General features: G+C 41.7%; 1 pseudogene; it reads right to left on the minus strand.

The window, feature by feature from the left end:
• Positions 1 to 658: 658 nt before the first annotated feature.
• Positions 659 to 7,895, minus strand: LOC136128278 (vacuolar protein sorting-associated protein 26A pseudogene; annotated as a pseudogene).
• Between the last annotated feature and the right edge of the window lie 841 nt (positions 7,896 to 8,736).

Raw genomic sequence — 8,736 nt, forward strand, 5'->3', positions numbered from 1 at the left:
TATGCTGATGTATAGCTGAGAGCTTATCATTAAATGGAAGTCTGCAGTTAAAGAAAAAAACAACACGGCAGTTTAAGAACGTTCCAGTGTGTCAAAGAAAGCATTTTTTAAATATGTATATACGTGAAGAACATTTAGTTATGCCATAAAATAAACTCAGCGCTGTAAGATAAAGGAAGGCTATCATAAATGGGGTTTTGGCTTTTTCCCCCGCCCTACATGCTGCGACCATCTTTAACCTGCCGCGCTTAAATCTCAAGGGATGTAGGAGGTTTTTTCTTCTTTTTTTCTCCTATTCCGTTCACATTTCAGGCGGCTCAGCAGATGCCTGTGATTCTGGCGATTCAACTCTCTGGTGAAAGCTTGCCCTCTGTTTCCTCAGTTTTTCGGGAGCTTTTCTCCACAAAATGATCTCCTGCTGCTTGAAGTACATCCTGTCTTCCTCATCAACAAGGACTAGAATTAAAAAGGATCTCATGGGGCTTCCCTGGTGGCGCAGTGGTTGAGAGTCTGCCTACCAATCAGGGGACGCGGGTTTGTGCCCCGGTCCGGGAGGATCCCACATGTTGCGGAGCGGCTGGGCGCGTGGGCCATGGCCACTGAGCCTGCATGTCTGTAGCCTGAAAAAAAAAAAAAAAAAAAAAAAAAAGAATAATAATAAGAAGTAAATTTTTCCTACAGTCACATCCTTTAAATGATACTTTGATTTATTATATTCAAATTCTATGTGTAGACAATCCTCAGTGCCCACTTCCATCTTAATAGAGTTGTTGACATCAGGATAGGTAGTAGGCTGGTGAACAATAAGGTCATACATATTCTTTTACCAAGTCTGTCAGTCTTCTTGCTATTGTCACTTTAAGGAAATACCTTAAGCAGACATTGGCACCGATATAAGATTCGCGTGGCTTTTCAACTTGCGTACATACAAAGTCATAACTTCTGCTCCGAGCCAGTTCTCCAGGTAAGGCTAGTTCTTTCATTAGGTTTACAGACTCGTGAGTATTACTCTTGTCATTGAAAAGTTCCGTTTGACCTACAAATTCAGTTCGGATTCCTTGGTGTTCTAGCCTCTTTCCAGGTTGCTGAAAGGCTACGTTTACCTTTCCTGAAACAGATTCTCCATCATAGAAAAGATAGCGCTTTTCTACTTTGCCAACTTCCATTTTCATTTCCGCCATTTTCCTGTTTTCCCCATCATTAAGGACAACATCGATCTCACACATGGGACCAAAAAATCCTCCAAGAAAACCCATTGTCGGTGCTGCCACCGCCGCGTCCCCCCCACTTCACTCCTCTTCCTTCAGGAGAACTCCCAGCCCAGGCTTCTGTTTTTCTAAATCGTTAGTACAAAATTAAATGCTCCTCTGCACTTTGAGACCATATCCAGGAAAGAAAGGCCAGCTGGTGCCATTCTCCCAGTATTGCTTTACCCTCCTACCTTCCCCTCCCCAGGACTCTTTAAATCTCTGTGAACCACTCTTCTTGTTGGTTCTCAGTCTTTTTTCATATCTTCTTTTGTCACTCTTTCCTCTCCGTCTCTCTTTTTTCCCCCCAATGTATGGTCTCCAAAATTCACATTCTGATAAATGATAACTTGTTAAATCGAAAGGTTCTCATTTGTTCCTTTTTCCCCCTTTCACAGAAAACACAAGCCAATTTAATGATATCCCTTCTCCAAGATAACTCCTCATTTCCCACTCTTTCCTGCCCCTTCCAGTTTAGATCCGCAGAGCTTCGCTTCATGAGCCATTTCACCCACTTTCCAAACTTTTCCTCAGTCCGCACTTTTTCTTTTTTGGAATTAAGCACCTCCTCCTCCTTTTCACGGGTTAAAGGATTTCCCTACCGGATTTGGGGACACAGCTTAATCACCGACTTCCTCTCCTTAGGAAGCCTTCCTAGTGGTTAGATCAGCCGTGACTCACAAGCTGCTCTGGGCATCACAGACACACGCGAGGCTTGTGAATTGTGATTTATCGCTGTCGTAACGTGGTTCACGTCCTGCCTTTTCTCCTCCCTCACACGTTCTGGCCTGGGAGTGAGCACATCACAGATCTAGAATTCACCTGACAAGGTGTCCATCGTAACTCCTGGTTGCAGGTACCACTCTCGAGCTTGTCTTTTGGCTTGAATTTCAGACCTTTCTACCTGTTCTGATCCCTGTACCTACCAGGACCTCAGCCGACAGCTCTTACTGAATTCCCAGCTTCCCTGATCCTGACCACTGACATCTGTCATCCTCTGTGGGAGTGCCTGTTTTTCCCATTAAGAGAGAATCCTCTTTGTTTTATTTTATTTTGTTTATTAATTAATTAATTTATTTATTTGAAGTATAGTTGATTTATAGTGTAGTGTTAATTTCTGCCATACAGCAGTGATTCAGGTATACATATGTATACATACTTTTTCATATTCTTTTCCATTATGCTTTATCACAAGATATTGAATATGGTTCCCGGTGCTATACAGTAGGACCTTGCTGTTTATTCGTTCTATATACAATAGTTTGCATTGGTTCATCCCAAACTCCCAATCCATCCCTCCCCCGTATGCCCTCCCCCTTGGCAACCACAAGTCCATTCTCTATGTCTGTGAGTCTGTTTCTGTTTCATAGGTAAGTTCATTGGTGTCATATTTTAGATTCCATATATAAGTGATATCATATGGTATCTGTCTTTCTCCTTCTGACTTACTTCACTTAGTGTGATAATCTCTAGGTCCATCCATGTAGCTGCCAATGTATGCCAGTATCTTTTTTGCTTCTGTTCCTATTCCAGTTTCCCCTTAATTTCTGTGATGGTTTTATTTTTTCTCCAATTTATTTCCCAAGTTTGCCCACCGTTGCTTCATTTTTTTCTTACCTTCTCATTCTCTCTTTCCTGGATTATTACATACTTCCTGATGCCCTCCCTTAATAGAGGCAATTCTTTTTTTTTTTTTTTTTTTGAGGCAATTCTTAAGATTTAAAAAAATGCGTGTGAGTCTGTTGCTGTTTTGTAGATAAGTTCATTTGTGTCCTCTTTTGGATTCCAGATATAAGTGACATCATATGGTATTTGTCTTTCTGACTTCTCTTCGTGTGATGATCTCTAGGTCCATCCGCATTGCTGCAAATGGTATTATTTCAAGAGAATCCTCTGTATTTTAAAAGCCAATATTTTGTAATAACTGTAAATGGAATGTAACCTATAGAATTGTCTAGAAAGTTAAAAAATTAAATAAAAACCAAAGATAATTTTGCTCAGGTAATTTTGCTCAATCCTCTCATTTCATAAAACCTGAGCTCCAACAGGGTATAAGTAGTTCATGAGGGAGTCAAGACTCAATTTTCGTTCCCTGGTTCCCAGACTTGGCAGATTCCATGGAACCAGGCTGTTCACGTCTGTCTTCTTTATTTGCACACAAAGTCAAGGGCCACATGCTGTATCAGCCTCAGGACACTTCACTGGTATTTAATGTTCCCAAGGGTGTGTCCTGGTCAGGGTTTGTCTTGCCAACCATGGTTCTTCATGCTAAACAGGGACCTTCCTTGTGTGGTTAGTAATTTCTGAAAGAAATAGGAAAAGAAACCCATATAAATAAAAAAATATATATGTAAATTCTTTTAGCTACCCAGAATCTAAATCATCCTGGAGAATTTTAGAAAGTTTAATGGAATGCATGAAACATAAATTGCTTTAATGACTTCCAGAATATTAGTGAAAATCTATTTATGTTATTTTGGGTTACGTTTTATTGATTTTTAAATTTTGCATTGTCCTCTCGCTTTCTCAGTAAAATGCATAGAACAAAGATAAGCTCATGCATAAGTTAACCAGGAATAGAGGGCAGTAAATGAGAAGTAAATGTTTTTCTGGTCTAACAGGTTGGATTGTTTTAAGTCAAAAGCTGTCCCTCAAGTGCAGTATTTTAAAGATCTCGCATCTTGTATCTTGTGAAGGAAACAGAGGGATTGGAATTTTGTAGATCCCAAATCTCATATTACTTTTGACTAAGGGCCTGGAAATCTGTATTTAGTCAACAGAGGTGGAGGAAAGTTATCTGACACGTCACTCATCCCCTCCCCACATTTTAGGGCCTTAGAAAGTTTGAATTGTCTTCATGCTACATGATTATAATGCTCTTTCAAGTGTCTCTATCCTCCTTTTTTTATTTTTAAAATTTAAAACAATTTTTTATTGAACAATATAGCTGATTTACAATGTGTTAATTTCAGGAGTACAGTAAGGTGATTCAATTATACATATATATATTCTTTTTCAGATTCTTTTCCATTATGGTTTATCACAGGATATCAAATATAGTTCCCTGTGCTATACAGGAGAACCTTGTTGTTTATCTACTTTATATGTAGTAGTATGTACCTGTTAATCCCTCACTTCTGTCTTCCTTTTTTTTAAATGAAATTTTCATATGCAGTTAAGAAGACATAAGATATTTAGACATTACTAGATAATTAAAAATTATATCTGACAAAATGTGAATGCAGCAGAACAAGTTCATATTTTTTAATTTTATTTTTCATAAAATAAAAGATGAAGATGCATGGGGCCTTTGCTAAAGTCATCTCAAACGTATGAGTTCAGATGTGGAAAAACTCGTTCGGTGGAGGAATGTGGAATTAAGGGAAAAGGGGGATGACTGGATCTCACAGTTGGTTGAGCTGTGCCTCCTGTTTGGATTGAGTCTCAGGGAAGTAGCTGCAGCTCTCTGGGCCTTTTTTTTTTTTTTTTTCATTATGTGAAAACTGAGGACATTCACTAGGTTTCAGAGCCCCATCAAGCTCTTACTTGCTGGTGACATTTCAACCCTAGGAAGAGCCAAGGCAAAATGATTGCCATTATTAAGACATCCCTGGGCGTAGAAATCAAAGGCATTTCTATAGTAAAATGTACTCAATGGAAACTCTAAGCCAGTGGGAGTCCTTCACACTTTAGCGTAAAAACAAACACTATGAATATCTGACATAAACTTGAGGCCTGAAGACTGGAAGGTCCTAAATGAAATGAAGAGGCCATCAACAGTTTGAGATGCCTTTCTCTGTCCTTCCACTTTTCACAACTTTTTCCTGAATGTTATCTTATTTCATCTTCATAACAGCTACTAGGGTAGATACCTAAGTTTTTATTTCTCCTTTTTTTTTTAAACTGAGGAAATGGAGCTCCATGATTATATGCAAACACTTGTAGTCACGGGGGTGGGGGGCGGGGGTAGAAAGCAAGAAAATGTGTTCAAACTGAAAATGTATAAATAAATAGTAATGCATTTTGTTATTCAGTAAGTTTCAACCCCTAAGTCTATCTATTCCTTTCCTCAGTGCTGAGGTTTATTTATGTATTTCATAGGCATTGGACTCCTTGTTTACTATTCTTAAAAAAAAAACCAAAAAACTGCTACTTTTATGAGTGAGATAGGATTTTCACAGATGAGACAGGAAACAACAGCATAAAATACCAGGGGGTGTGAAACATGAGTACAGCTACATTGCAGGATTGCAGTTGGTCAGAGAAAAGAGTGGTCAGTAGTGTTTAGCCGGGTCATAGCATGTGTCCTACAGTCATAGAAATAGCACGCAGACTCAAGGCTTAGTGCAACACACTTTTTCTTCTTCCCTGATTGATAACTGTGATCTTTGGCAACTGAGGGACACATAGAATTCTGATAGACAGTTATTACTTCACATTGTCTGTATTGGCTTCTGGTGCTTTTTATTTGGAACCCGTGAGAATAGAGTCTCGTTCTTTCCAGTACAGGAACTCTGCAGCTTAATTTCCTCTGCATAACAGTCAAGAGTCTGAGAAATCATCAAGAGGAACACAATACGAAACAAATAAAAACAATAAAGCCATGTGTATCATCTTCTCCCGGCTCTATCCACTTTTGTGGTGGTGCAACATTCCTTTCTTAATTGACTCGTCAACTCCCAGCTGGACATGTGTGTACCAGAGATGCTATTCATTGCTTCCTGGGCCATTTATGGTCTGTGACAGTAGAGCCCTGCCCACGCCCCTCCTTTCCTGTTTGAAACAGAGGACTCGACCTTCTCCTGATACAGCTGTTTAGACCAGGGCCGAACGCGTGCTCTCAGGGGGATAAATCCCCAGGATGTGCTGAGCCAGTCAAACACTCTCTTGGAAATTTGAGCTAAGAGACACCCATCAGAGGACAGAGGGCTCACAGGTAAGATCACAGAGACTCTGACAGCCATGTACGGTCATGGGCTGCTAAGAATAACTGTTGGGAGAAAGGGGAGGGGGGAGCAGCAGAGGTGACAGACACGATGACCCCTGAGACTCAGAGGACCCGGCCTCGCTTTCAGACTTTCTGGGTACAGTTCACGTAAAGCTGTCTCTACTCCCCTTTATTTCCTCATAGGCTCCTTCTGTTTCCTGAGATGTCCAATATGTAAAATTGATAGAAAATAAAGAAAACTCTGTAATTACTACCAAGATTTCCTATTTTTCACTCCCTCTCCCCATTCCTACCAAATAGAACTGTTTTGGTTGAACAGACTTTTTGATAAGCTTCTTTGCATTCTTGCTGTGTATCTCAAGAGACACAAGTGAGGGGGAAACAAAAGTCACTGAATTGTTTTCTAAGCAGGAGTGGGACTGATGGCTACGTTCTAGGTTATTAGTGGACAGAGCTCGCCAGAGCTGAACTTGTCAGAAAAATAGAGCGTATGTGTGAGGCTTTATAGCAAGAGATAAAAGGGAACAAGGAAGAAAATATGATGTTGCTGGCGGCCAGGAGATGTGGGTTGGGGAACAGAATAGAAACGTTGGGTGTTGTATCTCACTTTTCAGAGAAGTAGCAAGAAAACCTGTGGGCTCACTGATGGGCTATATGGCTAGACCTGTGGCAATTGGAGTTGGGTCGTTTGATGTAACATTGGATATAAGTTCAAGATGAGGGTCGGACAAGGTCTCCACTGCCCAGAATATCTAGATTACATCCATAATACATTTGTTTGTTATTGTTTTTGCTTTGCTTTTTAATTTGAGCTACTTTGGGGGGTTTCTACAGTTTTCGCTATCAAATGAGCTCTAGGAAAAATGATGTGGAATGTGTAAAGCACCTGGGGGCTTCAATAAGCCTGAGACCCGACCTCCTTCTTCAATGAATTCCCAGCGTTCTTCTGAATGCCCTGGACTCATGGAGCTTTCATGAAACGACCTTATTTTTTTCCACCTGTGCCTTCAAAACAAATCTTTGGCTAGTTTGTACCCAGATTTGTGAAGCTATTTAGCTTTTGCTGGGTCCTTTTCTGTTACAAGTAGTGTGATTTCAGAAGTTAAAATGCCCAGGCCAGTCTACTGTAATAAGCTTAAGACAGGCTTCTCCTCTCTCTCAGCTTGACCTGTTTGAGGTCTAGAAGCCTGTGGGACGGGTTGGGGGGCGGCTTCTCTGTGCCTCCTTCCTGGCACGTTTCTTCTTCCTCTTCTGCACCCACCAGTCCCCATTTGTCACTTCTCCAAGGCTGAGTTCAGACAGGGAAGAAATGAGGGGAAAGGCAGAGCGAATATGGAGGGTCACAGATTGCTCTAGGTGTGGCAAATGCGTAAAAGTGACCTTTTATTTTCGTGGGGTGTTTTCAGGGCGTTTTCTTTGAATGTGCTCACACAGGATATTGATGGGTGACTGTAGCATCTTCCCCAGCTGTGATAGCGTCCCCATCCTCACGCTTCCTGGTGTCACCCTGGGCTAGGTACTTTGCTCCGTTGGCTGGGGCTCCTGGCTTCCACCTCCCACGTGGTCCATTTCTGGTTCCCGAGAAGCATCTCATGTCCCGTCACCATTACGGGTACGGCTTGCTCACCCTTCACATCTGGCTGCCTGAGAGGCACTCTGGGTTCAGCTCCTTGATTTTAAATTTTTCCAGGAGGGGTCTGGGTACCACTGCTTTATGCTTCGGGGGGCCCCATTTCAAGCTCCCTGAGGGGAACTCTGTTCTCAGAGACAACCAACAGCTTTGCTTTTCCTCATCCGGTTGTACATCCTTCTCCACCGGAAGGATGGAGATTCCAGAGAATTCCACCAACTCTCTGTATTGGAAGCTTCCTCTCAGGTGGATGATGGCTATTGTGTGCTCTCCACTTCAAACCCTTTTATCATTTCCTGTATTACTAGTCTAACGGACCTCTTAGGCTGTAGGGATGCTTGGCTACCATCATTACTCTTCTTAACTTTTGGTGCCTCAGTTGAAACCGAGTTAGGAAGATACAGTTAAGCTTGGTTCTCTTTCTACTTGGAGTTACCTTACATCTCTGAGAACACCGGGCAGTTGGTGATATGTGTAAGGGGGGATGCTCCCTAAGCGCAGTGTGTGTATTGAGAGGATGTATCTTGGCTTCTGTGATTTGAAAAGGATTCACGGAAGCGCTGGGGTTTCTGCTGGGCAGTGGAGGACACAGTGCTTCGCTTGAGATGGTGCTTTATCTAAAGAACACGGGCAGCCTCGCCAAAATGGAAAGTTTCCATTTTCTTTACTCATTAAGTATGGAGGTTGCTTACGTGCTCATGTGTATCCAAGGAAAGTGGGAACTCTTGGCAAATTCACCCTTCATGCTAAAATCCCCTCTAGCGTGGTGCTTCTCAAACCTTGCTGTGTACACTCCTCACCTAGGCATTCTCGTAAGAACGCATATTCTGATTGAGTAGTTCTGGCATGGGGCCCGAGATTCTGCATTTCTTAGAAAGCCCCCCAATGCTGCTATCGGTGGTCATCCTAAG

This window comes from Phocoena phocoena, chromosome 9 (genome assembly GCF_963924675.1).
Source record: "Phocoena phocoena chromosome 9, mPhoPho1.1, whole genome shotgun sequence".
Taxonomy (NCBI): domain Eukaryota; kingdom Metazoa; phylum Chordata; class Mammalia; order Artiodactyla; family Phocoenidae; genus Phocoena; species Phocoena phocoena.